The sequence below is a fragment of the Gossypium hirsutum genome, chromosome D02 (assembly GCF_007990345.1).
Source record: "Gossypium hirsutum isolate 1008001.06 chromosome D02, Gossypium_hirsutum_v2.1, whole genome shotgun sequence".
NCBI classification, from domain to species: domain Eukaryota; kingdom Viridiplantae; phylum Streptophyta; class Magnoliopsida; order Malvales; family Malvaceae; genus Gossypium; species Gossypium hirsutum.
Window position 1 is genome coordinate 47,583,725 of NC_053438.1, and position 10,712 is coordinate 47,594,436.

General features: G+C 33.9%; 1 non-coding gene across 1 annotated transcript; it reads right to left on the reverse strand.

The window, feature by feature from the left end:
* Positions 1–10,174: 10,174 nt before the first annotated feature.
* LOC121214931 (small nucleolar RNA R71) lies at positions 10,175–10,281 on the reverse strand. The gene has a single exon (XR_005910668.1). It is a non-coding gene; the product is annotated as a small nucleolar RNA R71 (small nucleolar RNA).
* Positions 10,282–10,712: the final 431 nt, after the last annotated feature.

Genomic DNA, 10,712 nt, shown 5'->3' on the forward strand with positions numbered 1-10,712 from the left:
TATTTCACTATTGCTAATTTGAGTTATTGAAGATTAGTATTATTTTTGAATAATTGTTCTGAATTGTATTGAATAATTGTATTGTATTGTAATACACTATTATTTCTTAATAAAATATGCGGATATGATGTGTATATATATAAGAAATAATCTAACTTATTCATTTCTTATTAAGTTTTGCAAGTTTTAGTTTTATAATTTTCGATGTTAAGGTTACATAGGCCTTTTTGGCCTGTGACGTTTTGAGGCTTGGGTTGGTATGATTTCAATAAAAAGATCAGCTCAAAATAGTTCAAGAACTATGAATAGTATAACACATGGCATTGATCACAATTCCCCCAAGCTCACCACCTTCTGTTTCCTCTCTCGTCTTCCTTCTCTCTCAATAATGTGGAAGAAATGGCTCGGTATTGGCAAGTATAAATAGCTTAGTGACCGCCCTCTCGTCGCCCTCACGAACGATGGAGAGGAAATCAACAAATAAAGACAACAATCAAATAAAATCTAAGCGTGGTGTCTGCAAGTGTGACAAGTCAGTTGTAATATAATTGTATAACGAGGTACAGAGTACTTCGATGATTGAACCCAAATGAGTCGACGATTGAGCAAATTCTAGCTACAAGCATGGAAAATAAAGAGTCTAACAAACTAATTGTTAAATTGTAGTACGATAGGCCATAAAATCAAGAGTAATTATAATAATTTACCAACAAATTAACGCAATGACTAAATTGTAAAATATGCAAAGTTACTAACTTAACCAATGAATAATAAATGGTGGTTGTTTGATTTTGATGTGGTTCACTAATCTTCGAATTAGGGATCTAAGTTACTTAAACTCTTAAAGTGGTTTTGTTTTACCTCTCGGTCTCAACTTTACCAAATTAGACAATTTGGTTCAGTTTATCTCTCGATCTCACCGGCTAACCCAGGACTAACAAATTGATGCTTAACAAGATTACCTCTCTGTCTCACTTACCTAGATATTCCGTTAAAGCTATCAATCTTAAGTTTTTAGGTTTATTCAATTTAGTCTAATTTATTACACTTAGTCCCTCATCCAAAAAGTAGCTTACCCACATCTCTATCAACCAACCCTTTTAGAGTATAGTTACCTGATATAGGAAATTGGTATGAAATTGGTTTGAAATTGAGCTGAATTATGTTATATTATATGATGAATTGATAAATTGATGTTGAATTGAGAATGATGGGATTTAAATTGAACTATGTGATGAAATTGGAAATTGGTTCGATATATCTGATGATGCACTTACGTGCTAGTATAATTGCTCTGATATATCTGATAATGCACTTAAATGTCAAAATGATTGCTCCAGTTTATCCGATGATGCACCTCGTGTGTTAGTATAATTATACCAACTTGCTCGATGATGCACTATGTGTTCCAGTAACTTTTCTTGGGTATATCTAATGATGCAATACGGTGCCAGATTGAGATGCAATTTGTCTATTTTGTGTATCAATCTTAAAATTCGAGTTAGGTTAATAGGGAATATAAATTGTGAATTGGTTGGCTAGTATTTGAAAAAAACGATCAAACATTATACAATTGAATCACAGGTATTTATAAATGATATTCGATTATCATTAGCACGTGAAAGACCATGCGAACCAATTAACGAGCCTGATGACTTATGTGGTAAGATCAAGAATGATTGATTCGATTTAGAATTAAAATGTGGATTTAATTGAATGTGTTAAATTGAATAAGTATATGAATATCTAATTGATTCATTTGGGTGCACTTGTGGTATATAGATATGTATGTAGATGAGTGATTAAAGGTTAGCACGGTTTATGAATTGATTATTAATGGTAATTGAGTTGGATGTATATATTTGATACAATCTTATAATGTTTTGACTTGAATCATGAAAATACCACTGAGCTTTATCGCACAACGTACGTTTTGCTTTTCTTTCGTAGGTTATGGACATATCGAGGTCCCGAGCATCAACTCCAGCATCCAGATAAAGATCCCTGACCGTTGTCACATGTGAAAATGATATGCGAATTGTGCAAATATACACACTAGATCAAGTAATAAAGTGATAAGTGAGATCGTCTCTACAAGGATCGGACTAGGTATATAAATGGTCAAGTTATTATAATAAAGTTAGATTAATGTTATAGCAAAATAATATAAGAATGCAATGGTAAACAAAAGGAATATTAATGTGAACAAAATTCGTAACTAATGAATAATTGAAAATGTTATGGCAACACAAGAGTATAAATGCAATGTCAATTATGAAAATGATTATACGAATAATATTTAACTAAACAAATAAAAAACTAAGAATGTGATTGAAAAGATACTACGGCAAGGGATAAGGGATATATGATGTTGATATGGAATGTTGGAATTACTAAGAATCTACCATTACTGTTAGAAATGCCTCGGAAAAATCGTAGTCAATCTACTGCTTAGAAGAGCTAAAGTGGTCTGCTTCTTTCGAGAGCAAAAACCTCAAGTTACCTTGCCTGTGTCTATAGGCCTTTAATACGGTACCCTGCACTGTTTCTTTCTGTATGAATGTTGCTCTATGTCTAGAATCTACTAAAAGTATCTGCCGAGTACTTGCTCATACCATTCAATTTCGGTCCAACTAATCCAACCTTTTCAGATTTAAATTAGTTTATAGGCATGTTGCACAGTAGTCTATGTCTAGGGATTGCACACATACAATTTAGAAATAAAAACAATTGTATGAAATAGTAAATTAATTCAGATATATGCTTCAACCATTAAAGAAAATAAAGGTTTCATCATGTAATCCCAACCCTATGAGATTTAGCTCATGGGTTGGCACATAAAATTCAAAACCAAAATAACATCCAACACTATTTTCATCACTCGATTCACGAAAGGAAAAGTAAAGAATACAGAAGACTTCGAGAAGACAACTTTCACGTGTCCAGTTCACACTCCAGCAACACAGTGTCCTATGATGGTTGATAAGGACTGCCCTCGTCTTCCTCTTCTCGTTACTGGTCAGTCACTACCTTCCATTCTTGCCTAAGGATCTCTCCCTCTTATTTCTCCATTAGGTTTTCCTCCTTTGGCTTTTTATAGTTTTTTCCCTAGGGTAAATCCAACAACCCAAGTTTATCATCTCCTCTTTTTTAGGAAGATTTTTCTGGTACAAGTATAGTTGGGCTGAAACTAGTATGCATTGAGTGTTGACTCGGTCTCCTTAAAATTGCCACGACATTCGTGTTGACAAAATTTCCAACCTTTTACCCCGGCAAACCTTCACTCATTTTTTTCTCATTCCTCAACCTGCACCTGCCAAACCACCAAACACAACCCTACCACAAGCAATTAAAAGTACCTAATACTTAAACATAGTCCAAGCTCCTAATGAAACGATGAAAATATGAATGAAATGTCCTAAAATGAAACTAAATGTACCTAAGTACAAGCAATTAGCTAAGTCTAAAGGCATGAAATTTAACTCTTTTCAAGCGCTATCAACCGCCTCTCGATGCGCGACACGAGAACATTGGAACCGAGAGAAATCAACACGAATATAGTAATAATCAATCAAATAATAAGTGTGGTGTTTGCAAGTGTGACAGGTTAGTTGTAATATATTTGTACAACAGAGTATAGGAGTACTCCGAGGATCGAACCCAAAGAAGTCGGCGATTAAGTGAATTCTAGCGAAAAACATGTAACTAAAGAGTCTAAACAACTACTCGCTATATGCTATAATTTGATAAGCCATTCAAGAGTTTGATTGTATTAACTAACTAGCTAAAATTTACAAAGAACTAAATTTTAAAGAAAACAAACTACACAACTATCAAATACGAGTAAACACGATAACAGAAAATGGTTGGTTGATTTCCATGTGGTTGGTTAACTTTCGAATTGGGAATCTAAATTATTATTACTCCTAATTTGGTTCCATTTTACCTCTCGGGTTCAACTTTACCAAGTTAGACAAATTAGTATAATTTATCTCTTGACCTTACCGACTAACCCGGGAATAACAAAATTGGTGCCCAATAATATCTCCTCTCGGTCTCACTTACCTTGATTTTCCCTTAGGGACGTCAACCCTAAGTTTTTAAGTCTATTTGATTTAGTCCAACTTTGAAATTTAGTCCTCGAATCTAAAAATCAATTACCCAACATTTCCTTCATCCAACCCCTAAATATTTAGCCACTCACACCATTTTTAAGCTAACAAAAAAAAAGAACACGTGAAATCCACTAGCATAAAACTTGAACAAGAAGATAAAAGTTGTAATTTTTACTTGGCAAGAATTAAAAAAAAAAAGCAACTAACAGCAAACTAAATGAGAAAGAACAATAAAGATGAGATTTTTAATAGATAAAAAGAAAGCAAATTGAAAGTGGCATTAAACTAGAGATTAAAGTGTGATTACAACAAAGTTTAAAGTACTAAACATGTAAATAAACCTTAGCTATAGTAAAAACTAAGTTAAATAACTAAGAAAATGCAAGGAAAATAAGGAAGTTGTAGAAAAACTAAATCCTATAGCTATAGAGAAGAAAACTACCCTAAACCAAAATTAAAATATGAAGATACCCTAAAACTAAAAGCCCCTGTACACTACTGAACACTTGTTCGTAGCCAAAATTGGCTTTTTAATATCTAATTACAACCCAAAATTTTTGACCAAATTGCCCTCAAATGTGTAATTTTTGTTGGGGGACATGTTGGACAAGGATTGCCCCTGTGTCATCATTTGTTTGCCTCGTCAAGGATGACGCTATACCCATAGTCTGGTGTCGGGATATCATCGTCAGTTTCGACTTGGGGATCCCTTGGGAGTTGGATATCATGATACCATGCTTATATATCCCGATATCACTGTGAAGGGCCTCAATCATCTTTAATTTATCGTTGTTCGAGGTATCACAAATTTCATGCTTCGATGTCATGGTACCCTCCTTCTAGGCGATGTTTTCAGTCTCGTTCAAGCCTCTGATGAGTCCCTACAACACTCAACCAACCATTATTTCCTCAATGGCACATTTGACATTTTGAGTCTCAAAATTAGTAAAAACACAATATTTCATTTATTAAAGACAAAAATGAAAACTAAATAAAAACTTTAAAAGATATATAAATTGCTTGCACAATGTAATGGTGAGCCTAATTTCACTTATCAAATTATGGTAGATCAATCTCAGACTCAACAATATTTGTATAGTTTCTTTTGTTGGTTACACGCTACGTACCTAGGTTGAATCAAAGTTGAACTATGTATATATGCAATTTTTGTTTAAGAGGTTAATGTATGAACTTAGTTAATTGAATATGGATTGTAAATGGATTTCAATTTGATTTGAAATCGTGTGATTTGCTATAATGTTAATTACCTTGATTGAAATAAGTATGAATATACATGAATTGAATGAGTTGCAATAGATAATTAGCTTATAGGTGATAAGGCATTGACATAATATTGAATAAGGTATTATAGTATATAAATTGATGTTAGCATGTTGCATATGTTGGTTGATCACGAGTTGAATGTGTTTCGAATTTGTTTGGGAAGATTGTAGGTTAATGTTCAACAATCTTTGCAGAGAAAATATGTGATGTTGCGACGTCATGCAAGAGTTTTCACGATAAGATCAAAACCTCTGGCCACAGTGCGACATCAGACTTGGTTGCTTGACGAGTCTAAAATAGTATGTCACTCATGATAAGGAACTCCCTATGTCGCGACGTCAACCTGATTTTTTTTTCAACATTACAATTTAGTCCTAATTCAACCTCCAGTTAGCATTAGAGCTTTTGTAAGCTCGTACAAAAATTTGGGAATGATTATAAGTCATAACATATGCTCATATTAATTGTATTTTTCATGTTAATTTGTATTAATGGAATATAATTCAATCATATTTTCTTCAACAATGAATGTGACATCTCGTAGGTCAAACCCGACGATCGGGACAAGTATAGGATGTTACATTTAGTGGAATCAAAGCTATAGGTTTAGTTGATTCTCAAACTAAATCAAGCTCAAAATTGAGTCTAAAGGTACATGCTAAAGTCGAGTCAAGTCTAATCCAGGATTTAGATTCTAGTTATGAAATTTATCTGTTTTATAGCTGAAGATGTAGGAGGAATTGAAAAATTGTGTTAATAATGATATAAATAGAAATGATCACTCTGTTGAGAATGAGAATAGGATTGGGATTGAAGACCGGGTGTTGATCTAGCCAGTGCTCGACAGAAAAAAGTTGATAGACCTCGATGAGAAGGTTGATATGATGAGAATTTACTCCACATGATAACGAAAATCCTTCAGAGAATAGCAAGAGTTGCTCCACAAATTGCGCCAGTAGCTGCAGCTAGGCGAACAGTTAGAATTTTCACCACCGGAGTGTGTCCTTTGTATGATATCTCTCTTAAAAAAAGCTTATCAATGGTGGCTAACTGTCACACGTCATGTGCCAGTGAATCAGGTCACTTGGACAATCTTTTTGTTTGATATTCAAAAGAAGAATATTAGTGAATTGTATTTATAATATGGAATGGAAGAATTTATGATGTTGAAGCAAGATAATAAGCTAGTAGTCAACTACGAATGAGAGTTCTTGTGACTCAACAAGTATGTTATCGAGTTAATGCCTACAGAAGAGGAAAGTTGTAAGAGATTTCTTCGGGGATTGCGAGATGAGCTCCTAGTTCAGTTAGTCTCACATAAGCTTAAGGAATTATTTATCTAGCCGAATGAGCGAAATTGGTTAAACAAGCCTTGGGCCTAGATAAAAAAAGGCAAGTCTCTCTGAATAATTGGAATGAGAGTCAAGATTACTAGTTCACAACCCCTACCTAAGCGAGCTAGGGAGTCTCGAATTTCTTGGAAATACATTCCATTGAATGCTGAATTCGAGAAATACTAGGTTAGACAACAGTCAGTATCTATTGGCAACATTGAAAAGTCGAATAAGGACGTAAGTATTTTGAACTATAAAATTTGTGGAAGAAAACATTGAACCGAATGTTGGAAGAAAATGTGACCATGTTTCTATTGCGGATCTTTAGAACATATTGCTCAAAATTCTTCGAGAAATGTTAATGATATTCCTGCTATTACCCAAAGATCTGCTCCTGCAACTAGAGGTTGGAGAATTGACCGTGGTGGTTCAGTTGCAAGGGGTAGTCAACGAAGAGAAACCAGTTCAATAGTACATCTCCCCTATCATTTCAGGTAAATTTTAGGGATGAAATTTCTTAATAGGGGGAGAACTGTAACGACCTCGTTTCCAGTGGTACCAAAAATTACAGTTTTAAGACCTCGTTTTTGTAAACCGAGTTCGTAAATATTAAATAAATATATTTAAAAATTATATAGGTGAATTGAAATTTAGATAGTTAATGTAACCAATATTGTGAATATGTGTGTGTGAATATGTTTATATATGTACATGGAGTGTTAAATGGAATATTTGAACTCAAAGTTGTTCAAAAATTTATAATAACCTTTAGACATGATTATGAAGGGAGAATGTAAATATGAAATATGAACTTTACTTATAATTAAAAATTGTTCCATATTGACTTGGACATATGAAATCTCTGAGTGAATGAAATTTTATTTTCGAAGTGTTAAATCTTATACATTTTATTATGTAAAATGCCCTTGTAAACTTGTTAGAAGGGTTGGGATATGGTTAGCATGCCAATAGGGGTTATTAGAGCTTGAATAGGTAATGTGGAGATTTGAAGATCTGTTATGTTACCTTGTGGAAACACGAAAATTTATGTGTTTTTACATGCCCTTTTTAACTTAAAATCATGCTATTTCGGTTAAATTCTTGTCAAAAATAATTAAATATTATAAAATAATTAAATTATGTTAAAAATATGACCATGATGAATTTTAATTAATTTTATAGTTAATTTTGATTAATTTGGACTATTTTCCACAGATTCGCACAAATGGCGAAAATTGGCTCGGCAGACAATGCTCGAAGAATAAAATCGAGAAGCAATTTGAAGCATCGAGAAAAAATTATTTCCAGCCTAAGATGGTCCAAAACTGTGTGTTAATTCATAATATAATTAATTTTAATTTATTCCCAATTTAATTTGGCATAAATAAATTATTATTAATTAATTATGGAAAAAAATGGTCTAATTGAACCGCATTGGTTGAACCGAATCTAGTAAACAGAACTAGCCACCAATTGGGCTGCCCAGAACCATCCATATGCTGACCCAAATCAGCATTTTAGCTGACTAAATAAGCTTGCAAAGAATCCCTAGAAGAGCTTTCAACCTTGCATTCAAACCCCTCCAAAAAATGTGGCTTTATGGATTCGCCCCAGGCTATTTTTAGCAAAGTTGAATCTCTCAACTTTTCCATGTGTGTGACCAGCCAAGTGGGATCTCTTTGGTTGATGGAATTTGCTATTTTTAGCAGCCACAATCAACTATAAAAGCCACCCCTTACTGATCATTCAACTCATCCCTCACACTCTCATTCTCTCTTCTCCTCTCTCACTTTCTCTCAACTTTTCCTTTCCATTTTCCCTTTTGTTCAAATGTCGATTTCTTCTCTTGGGAAAGAGGTCTTCATCAGCCATTTTTTAGCAACAATTAAATTATTCATAAGCCACCTTGATAGCCGAGGACAATGAAGAACGAAGAACGAAGAAATCAGTCAAGCCACGGAGGAACACCGGATTTGCTTCTTGTTCCCTAACTCTTTAAATTTCTTTGTTTTTTTGACAAACATGTTTATGAATATTTATGCTATTGAAATGGTTATTAATTAATCTTGCTTGAATTTAATCCATGTTGGGTTGATTATATTTTGCTTGCTTGAATTATTGAAATTGTGTTTGTGCTGTTATAGGCCTCGGTAAGATGCTTGATTAAGTAAAATCATGCCTCAATTATTCTTGCAATATTAATTTAGCATTGTATTTGTATTTGGCATTGTATTTGGCGATACATATGCCTTGTATAACTTGCAAGATTATTATGATTAAATTGTTTCAAAGTAGAAATACTCTCTTACCTCACTTGATTTTTTATATGCTTGTGAAGATTGATTAATCTCTTGGATTGACATTGAAAAATGTTCAAGATATTGATTAATTTAATAAGTATGTATGAGCAGTAGTTAGCAAATTACCGAGTTGCCGTGAATTTGTTCGTAACAGTATAAACATAAGTTTAATAATTCTAAGTTAAAGGAATGTAATTAATCCAATACAATTATATCATCTTGATTAAACCTTATTTGAAATTGTGCATTAGAACCTTTTTATTTTTAAATTTTTTTACTTAATTTTTAACCCTTAGTTTTTAATCATCTTTAAACCAAAATATTTTCCATCACCAAAGTGTTTTAACATTAATTTCATAAATATTCCTTTTTACAGTCCCTGTGGGTATGATAACTCGACATTTACTTGTCACTTTATTACTTTTTGTGATTGTGTACACTTACACATTTTCGTCGTTCCAAGTTTTTGGTGCCGTTGCCGAGGACTATTTAAAAAAAAGCCATTATTTGTGAATCTGTTTTTACATTTTGGTTTATTTATTTTCCTGTTTAAATCTTTACTTACTTAATCTTTCTGTGATTATTTTAGGTGTTTATGAGTATTGACCAGATTATCGGCTTACTCCCTGTGGACCCTAAAATATAATGAACCTTTTGACAGGGAAGAAGACAAGCGAACCAAAGAAGGACCGAAGAGTTAAACTTTGAGAATATGAATCAAGGAAACGGAGCAAACCTTGCTCAGAATCCTATCTTTATTGCTGATGATAGGGATAGAGCTTTACGATAGTATGCCATGCCAATATTTAACGATCTTAATCCGAGCATTAGGAGACCCAAAATCGAGGCACAACAATTCGAGCTGAAGTCAGCCATGTTTCAGATGCTTCAGACTGTAGGCCAATTCAGTGGAATGCCTACTGAAGATCCTCATCTTCTCTTAAGACTATTTATGGAAGTGAGCGATTCTTTCAAGTTAGCCGGAGTACCCGAAGATGCATTATGACTGAAGCTATTCCCATATTCGCTAAGGGACAGAGCTCGTGCTTGGTTGAACTCATTGCCACCGAACTCTATTTTTACATGGCAAGATTTAGCCGAAAGATTCCTCATGAAGTATTTCCCGCCAAGCAAGAATGCCAAGTTGAGGAATGAGATCACTGCCTTCTAAAAAATGGATGATGAGTCCCTGTATGAGGCATGGGAAAGGTACAAAGAGTTATTACGAAAGTGCCCTCATCATGGAATCCCAACCAATGAAAATGCATTCAACTTGAGGCATTCTATAATGGTCTCAACGCTCACACAAGGATCGTAGTGGACGTCTCTACTAATGGTGCTCTCCTTTCTAAGTCTTATAATGAGGCTTACGAAATTATTGAGAGGATTGCTAGCAATAATTATCAATGGCCAACCAATTGAGCAGCGTCAGTCAGATGAGTCGTTGGAATACATGAAGTGGACGCTCTCACTTCACTCGTATCTTAGTATCTTCAATATCCTCAATGCTTAAGCATCTTACCACTAATGGGTCTAACAGTTTTGTAGCCCAACCACCTAACCAATTTGAGAATATAGCCTATGTGTATTTTGAGGAAGGACATTTGTTTGAAGAATGTCTATCGAACCCCGAATTCGTATATTACATAGGTAACCAAAACCAAAACCGAGGGAGGCAA